Source organism: Protomyctophum parallelum, assembly GCF_964188405.1.
Source record: "Protomyctophum parallelum genome assembly, chromosome: 8".
NCBI lineage: Eukaryota > Metazoa > Chordata > Actinopteri > Myctophiformes > Myctophidae > Protomyctophum > Protomyctophum parallelum.
The window spans coordinates 10,494,745-10,509,285 of record NC_139703.1 but is presented as its reverse complement, the minus strand read 5'-3'; positions in this window follow the sequence as shown (position 1 = coordinate 10,509,285).

The following is a 14,541-nucleotide window of genomic DNA, read 5'->3' as shown; positions in this document are numbered from 1 at the left end:
ACCCCATTCTAGCCTACTTAGGTTCATCTTACGGTGGACATGTTTGCCTGAAAAGGAATCTTTGAAATGTTTCATAGTTTTAGAAATATAGTGCTTTCAAATTTACAATGGGGCTCAATGGCAAAAATGATGAAAAACGGCGTGCTATAGTATGCCGTACGATATGGTCCAAAATGATGAAAAACGAGGTTAATTTTTTTTTTTAAACAATGGGCTATAACCCATCGTTTCTTTATTATTTTATTTTTTTCAAAACCTCAAAAATGATGAAAAACGGCGTGCTATAGTATGCCGTACGATATTGGCTATAGCCCATGGTCCAATATGATGAAAAACGAGGGTGTTATTTATTTCAAAAAAAAAAAAAAATCGATGAGTTATAACCCATCGTTTTTTTTTTTTTTTTCATTTTTTTCAAATCCTCAAAAATGATGAAAAACGGCGTGCTATAGTAGGCTATGCCGTACGATATAGGCTATAGCCCATGGTCCAAAATGATGAAAAACGAGGATATTATTTTTTTCAAAAAAAAAAAAAAACAATGGGTTATAACCCATCGTTTTTAAAATTTTTACATTTTTTCCAAATCCTCAAAAATGATGAAAAACGGCGTGCTATAGTATGCTATGCCGTACGATATAGGCTATAGCCCATGGTCCAAAATGATGAAAAACGAGGATATTATTTTTTTCAAAAAAAAAAAAAAACAATGGGTTATAACCCATCGTTTTTAAAATTTTTACATTTTTTCCAAATCCTCAAAAATGATGAAAAACGGCGTGCTATAGTATGCCGTACGATATAGGCTATAGCCCATGGTCCAAAATGATGAAAAACGAGGATATTATTTTTTTCAAAAATAAAAAAAACAATGGGTTATAACCCATCGTTTTTTTTATTTTTTCCAAATCCTCAAAAATGATGAAAAACGGCGTGCTACAGTATAAGTACGATATGGGTTATAGCCCATATCCTCGCGGTGTATAGCGGTGTATGAGAATGGGTGTTGCGGAGGATGAGAGCTTTCCTCTCATCCTCCGCAACACAATGCATTCTCTATGGCAATAGCACAAAATTTGGCATGCTACTAGTCCTACATACTTACACCTAGCAACCCCATTCTAGCCTACTTAGGTTCATCTTACGGTGGACATGTTTGCCTGAAAAGGAATCTTTGAAATGTTTCATAGTTTTAGAAATATAGTGCTTTCAAATTTGAGACATTTAACATGGGGCTCAATGGCAGCTCTATAGGCACGTCAAAAGTCACTTTCACCTAGAAACTCCATTCACACTTTTTATTATTCAGCTTACTGTGGAAACACATGCTGGAACTTTTTTTTATTTTTATGTTTTGTAGTTTATGAGTTATTTAACTTAAACGCCCAATGCATTCTCTATGGCAATAGCACAAAATTTGGAATGCTACTAGTCCTACATGCTTACACCTAGCAACCCCATTCTAGCCTACTTAGGTTCATCTTACGGTGGACATGTTTGCCTGAAAAGGAATCTTTGAAATGTTTCATAGTTTTAGAAATATAGTGCTTTCAAATTTACAATGGGGCTCAATGGCAAAAATGATGAAAAACGGCGTGCTATAGTATGCCGTACGATATGGTCCAAAATGATGAAAAACGAGGTTAATTTTTTTTTTTAAACAATGGGCTATAACCCATCGTTTCTTTATTATTTTATTTTTTTCAAAACCTCAAAAATGATGAAAAACGGCGTGCTATAGTATGCCGTACGATATTGGCTATAGCCCATGGTCCAATATGATGAAAAACGAGGGTGTTATTTATTTCAAAAAAAAAAAAAAATCGATGAGTTATAACCCATCGTTTTTTTTTTTTTTTTCATTTTTTTCAAATCCTCAAAAATGATGAAAAACGGCGTGCTATAGTAGGCTATGCCGTACGATATAGGCTATAGCCCATGGTCCAAAATGATGAAAAACGAGGATATTATTTTTTTCAAAAAAAAAAAAAAACAATGGGTTATAACCCATCGTTTTTAAAATTTTTACATTTTTTCCAAATCCTCAAAAATGATGAAAAACGGCGTGCTATAGTATGCTATGCCGTACGATATAGGCTATAGCCCATGGTCCAAAATGATGAAAAACGAGGATATTATTTTTTTCAAAAAAAAAAAAAAACAATGGGTTATAACCCATCGTTTTTAAAATTTTTACATTTTTTCCAAATCCTCAAAAATGATGAAAAACGGCGTGCTATAGTATGCCGTACGATATAGGCTATAGCCCATGGTCCAAAATGATGAAAAACGAGGATATTATTTTTTTCAAAAATAAAAAAAACAATGGGTTATAACCCATCGTTTTTTTTATTTTTTCCAAATCCTCAAAAATGATGAAAAACGGCGTGCTACAGTATAAGTACGATATGGGTTATAGCCCATATCCTCGCGGTGTATAGCGGTGTATGAGAATGGGTGTTGCGGAGGATGAGAGCTTTCCTCTCATCCTCCGCAACACAATGCATTCTCTATGGCAATAGCACAAAATTTGGCATGCTACTAGTCCTACATACTTACACCTAGCAACCCCATTCTAGCCTACTTAGGTTCATCTTACGGTGGACATGTTTGCCTGAAAAGGAATCTTTGAAATGTTTCATAGTTTTAGAAATATAGTGCTTTCAAATTTGAGACATTTAACATGGGGCTCAATGGCAGCTCTATAGGCACGTCAAAAGTCACTTTCACCTAGAAACTCCATTCACACTTTTTATTATTCAGCTTACTGTGGAAACACATGCTGGAACTTTTTTTTATTTTTATGTTTTGTAGTTTATGAGTTATTTAACTTAAACGCCCAATGCATTCTCTATGGCAATAGCACAAAATTTGGAATGCTACTAGTCCTACATGCTTACACCTAGCAACCCCATTCTAGCCTACTTAGGTTCATCTTACGGTGGACATGTTTGCCTGAAAAGGAATCTTTGAAATGTTTCATAGTTTTAGAAATATAGTGCTTTCAAATTTACAATGGGGCTCAATGGAAAAAATGATGAAAAACGGCGTGCTATAGTATGCCGTACGATATGGTCCAAAATGATGAAAAACGAGGTTACATTTTTTTTTAAACGATGGGCTATAACCCATCGTTTCTTTATTATTATTTTTTTTCAAAACCTCAAAAATGATGAAAAACGGCGTGCTATAGTATGCCGTACGATATAGGCTATAGCCCATGGTCCAAAATGATGAAAAACGAGGATATTATTTTTTTCAAAAATAAAAAAAACAATGGGTTATAACCCATCGTTTTTTTTATTTTTTCCAAATCCTCAAAAATGATGAAAAACGGCGTGCTACAGTATAAGTACGATATGGGTTATAGCCCATATCCTCGCGGTGTATAGCGGTGTATGAGAATGGGTGTTGCGGAGGATGAGAGCTTTCCTCTCATCCTCCGCAACACAATGCATTCTCTATGGCAATAGCACAAAATTTGGCATGCTACTAGTCCTACATACTTACACCTAGCAACCCCATTCTAGCCTACTTAGGTTCATCTTACGGTGGACATGTTTGCCTGAAAAGGAATCTTTGAAATGTTTCATAGTTTTAGAAATATAGTGCTTTCAAATTTGAGACATTTAACATGGGGCTCAATGGCAGCTCTATAGGCACGTCAAAAGTCACTTTCACCTAGAAACTCCATTCACACTTTTTATTATTCAGCTTACTGTGGAAACACATGCTGGAACTTTTTTTTATTTTTATGTTTTGTAGTTTATGAGTTATTTAACTTAAACGCCCAATGCATTCTCTATGGCAATAGCACAAAATTTGGAATGCTACTAGTCCTACATGCTTACACCTAGCAACCCCATTCTAGCCTACTTAGGTTCATCTTACGGTGGACATGTTTGCCTGAAAAGGAATCTTTGAAATGTTTCATAGTTTTAGAAATATAGTGCTTTCAAATTTACAATGGGGCTCAATGGAAAAAATGATGAAAAACGGCGTGCTATAGTATGCCGTACGATATGGTCCAAAATGATGAAAAACGAGGTTACATTTTTTTTTAAACGATGGGCTATAACCCATCGTTTCTTTATTATTATTTTTTTTCAAAACCTCAAAAATGATGAAAAACGGCGTGCTATAGTATGCCGTACGATATTGGCTATAGCCCATGGTCCAATATGATGAAAAACGAGGATATTATTTTTTCAAAAAAAAAAAAAAAAACGATGGGTTATAACCCATCGTTTTTTTCATTTTTTCATTTTTTTCAAATCCTCAAAAATGATGAAAAACGGCGTGCTATAGTATGCCGTACGATATAGGCTATAGCCCATGGTCCAAAATGATGAAAAACGAGGATATTATTTTTTTCAAAAATAAAAAAAAACAATGGGTTATAACCCATCTTTTTTAATTTTTTAATTTTTTCCAAATCCTCAAAAATGATGAAAAACGGCGTGCTATAGTATGCCGTACGATATAGGCTATAGCCCATGGTCCAAAATGATGAAAAACGAGGATATTATTTTTTTCAAAAATAAAAAAAAACAATGGGTTATAACCCATGTTTTTTTTAATTTTTTAATTTTTTCCAAATCCTCAAAAATGATGAAAAACGGCGTGCTATAGTATGCCGTACGATATAGGCTATAGCCCATGGTCCAAAATGATGAAAAACAAGGATATTATTTTTTTCAAAAATAAAAAAAAACAATGGGTTATAACCCATCGTTTTTTTAATTTTTTAATTTTTTCCAAATCCTCAAAAATGATGAAAGACTGCGTGCTATAGTATGCCGTACTATATAGGCTATAGCCCATGGTCCAAAATGATGAAAAACGAGGATATTATTTTTTTCAAAAATAAAAATAAAACAATGGGTTATAACCCATCTTTTTTTTAATTTTTTAATTTTTTCCAAATCCTCAAAAATGATGAAAAACGGCGTGCTATAGTATGCCGTACGATATAGGCTATAGCCCATGGTCCAAAATGATGAAAAACGAGGATATTATTTTTTTCAAAAATAAAAAAAACAATGGGTTATAACCCATCGTTTTTTTTAATTTTTTAATTTTTTCCAAATCCTCAAAAATGATGAAAGACTGCGTGCTATAGTATGCCGTACTATATAGGCTATAGCCCATGGTCCAAAATGATGAAAAACGAGGATATTATTTTTTTCAAAAATAAAAAAAAACAATGGGTTATAACCCATCTTTTTTTTAATTTTTTAATTTTTTCCAAATCCTCAAAAATGATGAAAAACGGCGTGCTATAGTATGCCGTACGATATAGGCTATAGCCCATGGTCCAAAATGATGAAAAACGAGGATATTATTTTTTTCAAAAATAAAAAAAAACAATGGGTTATAACCCATCGTTTTTTTAATTTTTTAATTTTTTCCAAATCCTCAAAAATGATGAAAAACTGCGTGCTATAGTATGCCGTACTATATAGGCTATAGCCCATGGTCCAAAATGATGATAAACGAGGATATTATTTTTTTCAAAAATAAAAAAAACAATGGGTTATAACCCATCGTTTTTTTAATTTTTTAATTTTTTCCAAATCCTCAAAAATGATGAAAAACGGCTTGCTACAGTATAGTATGCCGTACGATATGGGCTATAGCCCATATCCTCGCGGTGTATAGCGGTGTATGAGAATGGGTGTTGCGGAGGATGAGAGCTTTCCTCTCATCCTCCGCAACACAATGCATTCTCTATGGCAATAGCACAAAATTTGGCATGCTACTAGTCCTACATACTTACACCTAGCAACCCCATTCTAGCCTACTTAGGTTCATCTTACGGTGGACATGTTTGCCTGAAAAGGAATCTTTGAAATGTTTCATAGTTTTAGAAATATAGTGCTTTCAAATTTGAGACATTTAACATGGGGCTCAATGGCAGCTCTATAGGCACGTCAAAAGTCACTTTCACCTAGAAACTCCATTCACACTTTTTATTATTCAGCTTACTGTGGAAACACATGCTGGAACTTTTTTTTATTTTTATGTTTTGTAGTTTATGAGTTATTTAACTTAAACGCCCAATGCATTCTCTATGGCAATAGCACAAAATTTGGAATGCTACTAGTCCTACATGCTTACACCTAGCAACCCCATTCTAGCCTACTTAGGTTCATCTTACGGTGGACATGTTTGCCTGAAAAGGAATCTTTGAAATGTTTCATAGTTTTAGAAATATAGTGCTTTCAAATTTGAGACATTTAACATGGGGCTCAATGGCAGCTCTATAGGCACGTCAAAAGTCACTTTCACCTAGAAACTCCATTCACACTTTTTATTATTCAGCTTACTGTGGAGACACATGCTGGAACTTTTTTTATTTTTATGTTTTGTAGTTTATGAGTTATTTAACTTAAACGCCCAATGCATTCTCTATGGCAATAGCACAAAATTTGGCATGCTACTAGTCCTACATACTTACACCTAGCAACCCCATTCTAGCCTACTTAGGTTCATCTTACGGTGGACATGTTTGCCTGAAAAGGAATCTTTGAAATGTTTCATAGTTTTAGAAATATAGTGCTTTCAAATTTGAGACATTTAACATGGGGCTCAATGGCAGCTCTATAGGCACGTCAAAAGTCACTTTCACCTAGAAACTCCATTCACACTTTTTATTATTCAGCTTACTGTGGAGACACATGCTGGAACTTTTTTTTTTTTTTATGCTTTGTAGTTTATGAGTTATTTAACTTAAACGCCCAATGCATTCTCTATGGCAATAGCACAAAATTTGGAATGCTACTAGTCCTACATACTTACACCTAGCAACCCCATTCTAGCCTACTTAGGTTCATCTTACGGTGGACATGTTTGCCTGAAAAGGAATCTTTGAAATGTTTCATACTTTTAGAAAAATAGTGCTTTCAAATTTACAATGGGGCTCAATGGCAAAAATGATGAAAAACGGCGTGCTATAGTATGCCGTACGATATGGTCCAAAATGATGAAAAACGAGGTAACATTTTTTTTTAAACGATGGGCTATAACCCATCGTTTCTTTATTTTTTTATTTTTTTCAAAACCTCAAAAATGATGAAAAACGGCGTGCTATAGTATGCCGTACGATATAGGCTATAGCCCATGGTCCAAAATGATGAAAAACGAGGATATTATTTTTTTCAAAAAAAAAACAAAACAATGGGTTATAACCCATCGTTTTTTTAATTTTTAAATTTTTTCCAAATCCTCAAAAATGATGAAAAACGGCGTGCTATAGTATGCCGTACGATATAGGCTATAGCCCATGGTCCAAAATGATGAAAAACGAGGATATTATTTTTTTCAAAAAAACAAACAAAACAATGGGTTATAACCCATCGTTTTTTTAATTTTTTCCAAATCCTCAAAAATGATGAAAAACGGCGTGCTATAGTATGCCGTACGATATAGGCTATAGCCCATGGTCCAAAATGATGAAAAACGAGGATATTATTATTTTCAAAAATAAAAAAAACAATGGGTTATAACCCATCGTTTTTTTAATTTTTAAATTTTTTTCAAATCCTCAAAAATGATGAAAAACGGCATGCTACAGTATAGTATGCCGTACGATATGGGCTATAGCCCATATCCTCGCGGTGTATAGCGGTGTATGAGAATGGGTGTTGCGGAGGATGAGAGCATTCCTCTCATCCTCAACACAATGCATTCTCTATGGCAATAGCACAAAATTTGGCATGCTACTAGTCCTACATACTTACACCTAGCAACCCCATTCTAGCCTACTTAGGTTCATCTTACGGTGGACATGTTTGCCTGAAAAGGAATCTTTGAAATGTTTCATAGTTTTAGAAATATAGTGCTTTCAAATTTGAGACATTTAACATGGGGCTCAATGGCAGCTCTATAGGCACGTCAAAAGTCACTTTCACCTAGAAACTCCATTCACACTTTTTATTATTCAGCTTACTGTGGAGACACATGCTGGAACTTTTTTTTATTTTTATGTTTTGTAGTTTATGAGTTATTTAACTTAAACGCCCAATGCATTCTCTATGGCAATAGCACAAAATTTGGAATGCTACTAGTCCTACATACTTACACCTAGCAACCCCATTCTAGCCTACTTAGGTTCATCTTACGGTGGACATGTTTGCCTGAAAAGGAATCTTTGAAATGTTTCATAGTTTTAGAAATATAGTGCTTTCAAATTTACAATGGGGCTCAATGGCAAAAATGATGAAAAACGGCGTGCTATAGTATGCCGTACGATATGGTCCAAAATGATGAAAGACAAGGTTAATTTCTTTTTTAAACGATGGGCTATAACCCATCGTTTCTTTATTTTTTTATTTTTTTCAAAACCTCAAAAATGATGAAAAACGGCGTGCTATAGTATGCCGTACGATATTGGCTATAGCCCATGGTCCAATATGATGAAAAACGAGGATATTATTTTTTTCAAAAAAAAAAAAAAAACGATGGGTTATAACCCATCGTTTTTTTGTTTTTTTGTTTTTTTTCAAATCCTCAAAAATGATGAAAAACGGCGTGCTACAGTATAGTATGCCGTACGATATGGGCTATAGCCCATATCCTCGCGGTGTATAGCGGTGTATGAGAATGGGTGTTGCGGAGGATGAGAGCATTCCTCTCATCCTCAACACAATGCATTCTCTATGGCAATACCACAAAATTTGGCATGCTACTAGTCCTACATACTTACACCTAGCAACCCCATTCTAGCCTACTTAGGTTCATCTTACGGTGGACATGTTTGCCTGAAAAGGAATCTTTGAAATGTTTCATAGTTTTAGAAATATAGTGCTTTCAAATTTGAGACATTTAACATGGGGCTCAATGGCAGCTCTATAGGCACGTCAAAAGTCACTTTCACCTAGAAACTCCATTCACACTTTTTATTATTCAGCTTACTGTGGAGACACATGCTGGAACTTTTTTTTATTTTTATGTTTTGTAGTTTATGAGTTATTTAACTTAAACGCCCAATGCATTCTCTATGGCAATAGCACAAAATTTGGCATGCTACTAGTCCTACATACTTACACCTAGCAACCCCATTCTAGCCTACTAAGGTTCATCTTACGGTGGACATGTTTGCCTGAAAAGGAATCTTTGAAATGTTTCATAGTTTTAGAAATATAGTGCTTTCAAATTTGAGACATTTAACATGGGGCTCAATGGCAGCTCTATAGGCACGTCAAAAGTCACTTTCACCTAGAAACTCCATTCACACTTTTTATTATTCAGCTTACTGTGGAGACACATGCTGGAACTTTTTTTATTTTTATGTTTTGTAGTTTATGAGTTATTTAACTTAAACGCCCAATGCATTCTCTATGGCAATAGCACAAAATTTGGAATGCTACTAGTCCTACATACTTACACCTAGCAACCCCATTCTAGCCTACTTAGGTTCATCTTACGGTGGACATGTTTGCCTGGAAAGGAATCTTTGAAATGTTTCATAGTTTTAGAAATATAGTGCTTTCAAATTTGAGACATTTAACATGGGGCTCAATGGCAGCTCTATAGGCACGTCAAAAGTCACTTTCACCTAGAAACTCCATTCACACTTTTTATTATTCAGCTTACTGTGGAGACACATGCTGGAACTTTTTTTTATTTTTATGTTTTGTAGTTTATGAGTTATTTAACTTAAACGCCCAATGCATTCTCTATGGCAATAGCACAAAATTTGGAATGCTACTAGTCCTACATACTTACACCTAGCAACCCCATTCTAGCCTACTTAGGTTCATCTTACGGTGGACATGTTTGCCTGGAAAGGAATCTTTGAAATGTTTCATAGTTTTAGAAATATAGTGCTTTCAAATTTGAGACATTTAACATGGGGCTCAATGGCAGCTCTATAGGCACGTCAAAAGTCACTTTCACCTAGAAACTCCATTCACACTTTTTATTATTCAGCTTACTGTGGAGACACATGCTGGAACTTTTTTTTATTTTTATGTTTTGTAGTTTATGAGTTATTTAACTTAAACGCCCAATGCATTCTCTATGGCAATAGCACAAAATTTGGCATGCTACTAGTCCTACATACTTACACCTAGCAACCCCATTCTAGCCTACTTAGGTTCATCTTACGGTGGACATGTTTGCCTGAAAAGGAATCTTTGAAATGTTTCATAGTTTTAGAAATATAGTGCTTTCAAATTTGAGACATTTAACATGGGGCTCAATGGCAGCTCTATAGGCACGTCAAAAGTCACTTTCACCTAGAAACTCCATTCACACTTTTTATTATTCAGCTTACTGTGGAGACACATGCTGGAACTTTTTTTTATTTTTATGTTTTGTAGTTTATGAGTTATTTAACTTAAATGCCCAATGCATTCTCTATGGCAATAGCACAAAATTTGGCATGCTACTAGTCCTACATACTTACACCTAGCAACCCCATTCTAGCCTACTTAGGTTCATCTTACGGTGGACATGTTTGCCTGAAAAGGAATCTTTGACATGTTTCATAGTTTTAGAAATATAGTGCTTTCAAATTTGAGACATTTAACATGGGGCTCAATGGCAGCTCTATAGGCACGTCAAAAGTCACTTTCACCTAGAAACTCCATTCACACTTTTTATTATTCAGCTTACTGTGGAGACACATGCTGGAACTTTTTTTTATTTTTATGTTTTGTAGTTTATGAGTTATTTAACTTAAATGCCCAATGCATTCTCTATGGCAATAGCACAAAATTTGGCATGCTACTAGTCCTACATACTTACACCTAGCAACCCCATTCTAGCCTACTTAGGTTCATCTTACGGTGGACATGTTTGCCTGAAAAGGAATCTTTGAAATGTTTCATAGTTTTAGAAATATAGTGCTTTCAAATTTGAGACATTTAACATAGGGCTCAATGGCAGCTCTATAGGCACGTCAAAAGTCACTTTCACCTAGAAACTCCATTCACACTTTTTATTATTCAGCTTACTGTGGAGACACATGCTGGAACTTTTTTTTATTTTTATGTTTTGTAGTTTATGAGTTATTTAACTTAAACGCCCAATGCATTCTCTATGGCAATAGCACAAAATTTGGCATGCTACTAGTCCTACATACTTACACCTAGCAACCCCATTCTAGCCTACTAAGGTTCATCTTACGGTGGACATGTTTGCCTGAAAAGGAATCTTTGAAATGTTTCATAGTTTTAGAAATATAGTGCTTTCAAATTTGAGACATTTAACATGGGGCTCAATGGCAGCTCTATAGGCACGTCAAAAGTCACTTTCACCTAGAAACTCCATTCACACTTTTTATTATTCAGCTTACTGTGGAGACACATGCTGGAACTTTTTTTATTTTTATGTTTTGTAGTTTATGAGTTATTTAACTTAAACGCCCAATGCATTCTCTATGGCAATAGCACAAAATTTGGCATGCTACTAGTCCTACATACTTACACCTAGCAACCCCATTCTAGCCTACTTAGGTTCATCTTACGGTGGACATGTTTGCCTGAAAAGGAATCTTTGAAATGTTTCATAGTTTTAGAAATATAGTGCTTTCAAATTTGAGACATTTAACATGGGGCTCAATGGCAGCTCTATAGGCACGTCAAAAGTCACTTTCACCTAGAAACTCCATTCACACTTTTTATTATTCAGCTTACTGTGGAGACACATGCTGGAACTTTTTTTTATTTTTATGTTTTGTAGTTTATGAGTTATTTAACTTAAATGCCCAATGCATTCTCTATGGCAATAGCACAAAATTTGGCATGCTACTAGTCCTACATACTTACACCTAGCAACCCCATTCTAGCCTACTTAGGTTCATCTTACGGTGGACATGTTTGCCTGAAAAGGAATCTTTGACATGTTTCATAGTTTTAGAAATATAGTGCTTTCAAATTTGAGACATTTAACATGGGGCTCAATGGCAGCTCTATAGGCACGTCAAAAGTCACTTTCACCTAGAAACTCCATTCACACTTTTTATTATTCAGCTTACTGTGGAGACACATGCTGGAACTTTTTTTTATTTTTATGTTTTGTAGTTTATGAGTTATTTAACTTAAATGCCCAATGCATTCTCTATGGCAATAGCACAAAATTTGGCATGCTACTAGTCCTACATACTTACACCTAGCAACCCCATTCTAGCCTACTTAGGTTCATCTTACGGTGGACATGTTTGCCTGAAAAGGAATCTTTGAAATGTTTCATAGTTTTAGAAATATAGTGCTTTCAAATTTGAGACATTTAACATAGGGCTCAATGGCAGCTCTATAGGCACCTCAAAAGTCACTTTCACCTAGAAACTCCATTCACACTTTTTATTATTCAGCTTACTGTGGAGACACATGCTGGAACTTTTTTTTATTTTTATGTTTTGTAGTTTATGAGTTATTTAACTTAAACGCCCAATGCATTCTCTATGGCAATAGCACAAAATTTGGCATGCTACTAGTCCTACATACTTACACCTAGCAACCCCATTCTAGCCTACTAAGGTTCATCTTACGGTGGACATGTTTGCCTGAAAAGGAATCTTTGAAATGTTTCATAGTTTTAGAAATATAGTGCTTTCAAATTTGAGACATTTAACATGGGGCTCAATGGCAGCTCTATAGGCACGTCAAAAGTCACTTTCACCTAGAAACTCCATTCACACTTTTTATTATTCAGCTTACTGTGGAGACACATGCTGGAACTTTTTTTATTTTTATGTTTTGTAGTTTATGAGTTATTTAACTTAAACGCCCAATGCATTCTCTATGGCAATAGCACAAAATTTGGAATGCTACTAGTCCTACATACTTACACCTAGCAACCCCATTCTAGCCTACTTAGGTTCATCTTACGGTGGACATGTTTGCCTGGAAAGGAATCTTTGAAATGTTTCATAGTTTTAGAAATATAGTGCTTTCAAATTTGAGACATTTAACATGGGGCTCAATGGCAGCTCTATAGGCACGTCAAAAGTCACTTTCACCTAGAAACTCCATTCACACTTTTTATTATTCAGCTTACTGTGGAGACACATGCTGGAACTTTTTTTTATTTTTATGTTTTGTAGTTTATGAGTTATTTAACTTAAACGCCCAATGCATTCTCTATGGCAATAGCACAAAATTTGGAATGCTACTAGTCGTACATACTTACACCTAGCAACCCCATTCTAGCCTACTTAGGTTCATCTTACGGTGGACATGTTTGCCTGAAAAGGAATCTTTGAAATGTTTCATAGTTTTAGAAATATAGTGCTTTCAAATTTGAGACATTTAACATGGGGCTCAATGGCAGCTCTATAGGCACGTCAAAAGTCACTTTCACCTAGAAACTCCATTCACACTTTTTATTATTCAGCTTACTGTGGAGACACATGCTGGAACTTTTTTTTATTTTTATGTTTTGTAGTTTATGAGTTATTTAACTTAAACGCCCAATGCATTCTCTATGGCAATAGCACAAAATTTGGCATGCTACTAGTCCTACATACTTACACCTAGCAACCCCATTCTAGCCTACTAAGGTTCATCTTACGGTGGACATGTTTGCCTGAAAAGGAATCTTTGAAATGTTTCATAGTTTTAGAAATATAGTGCTTTCAAATTTGAGACATTTAACATGGGGCTCAATGGCAGCTCTATAGGCACGTCAAAAGTCACTTTCACCTAGAAACTCCATTCACACTTTTTATTATTCAGCTTACTGTGGAGACACATGCTGGAACTTTTTTTATTTTTATGTTTTGTAGTTTATGAGTTATTTAACTTAAACGCCCAATGCATTCTCTATGGCAATAGCACAAAATTTGGAATGCTACTAGTCCTACATACTTACACCTAGCAACCCCATTCTAGCCTACTTAGGTTCATCTTACGGTGGACATGTTTGCCTGGAAAGGAATCTTTGAAATGTTTCATAGTTTTAGAAATATAGTGCTTTCAAATTTGAGACATTTAACATGGGGCTCAATGGCAGCTCTATAGGCACGTCAAAAGTCACTTTCACCTAGAAACTCCATTCACACTTTTTATTATTCAGCTTACTGTGGAGACACATGCTGGAACTTTTTTTTATTTTTATGTTTTGTAGTTTATGAGTTATTTAACTTAAACGCCCAATGCATTCTCTATGGCAATAGCACAAAATTTGGAATGCTACTAGTCGTACATACTTACACCTAGCAACCCCATTCTAGCCTACTTAGGTTCATCTTACGGTGGACATGTTTGCCTGGAAAGGAATCTTTGAAATGTTTCATAGTTTTAGAAATATAGTGCTTTCAAATTTGAGACATTTAACATGGGGCTCAATGGCAGCTCTATAGGCACGTCAAAAGTCACTTTCACCTAGAAACTCCATTCACACTTTTTATTATTCAGCTTACTGTGGAGACACATGCTGGAACTTTTTTTTATTTTTATGTTTTGTAGTTTATGAGTTATTTAACTTAAACGCCCAATGCATTCTCTATGGCAATAGCACAAAATTTGGCATGCTACTAGTCCTACATACTTACACCTAGCAACCCCATTCTAGCCTACTTAGGTTCATCTTACG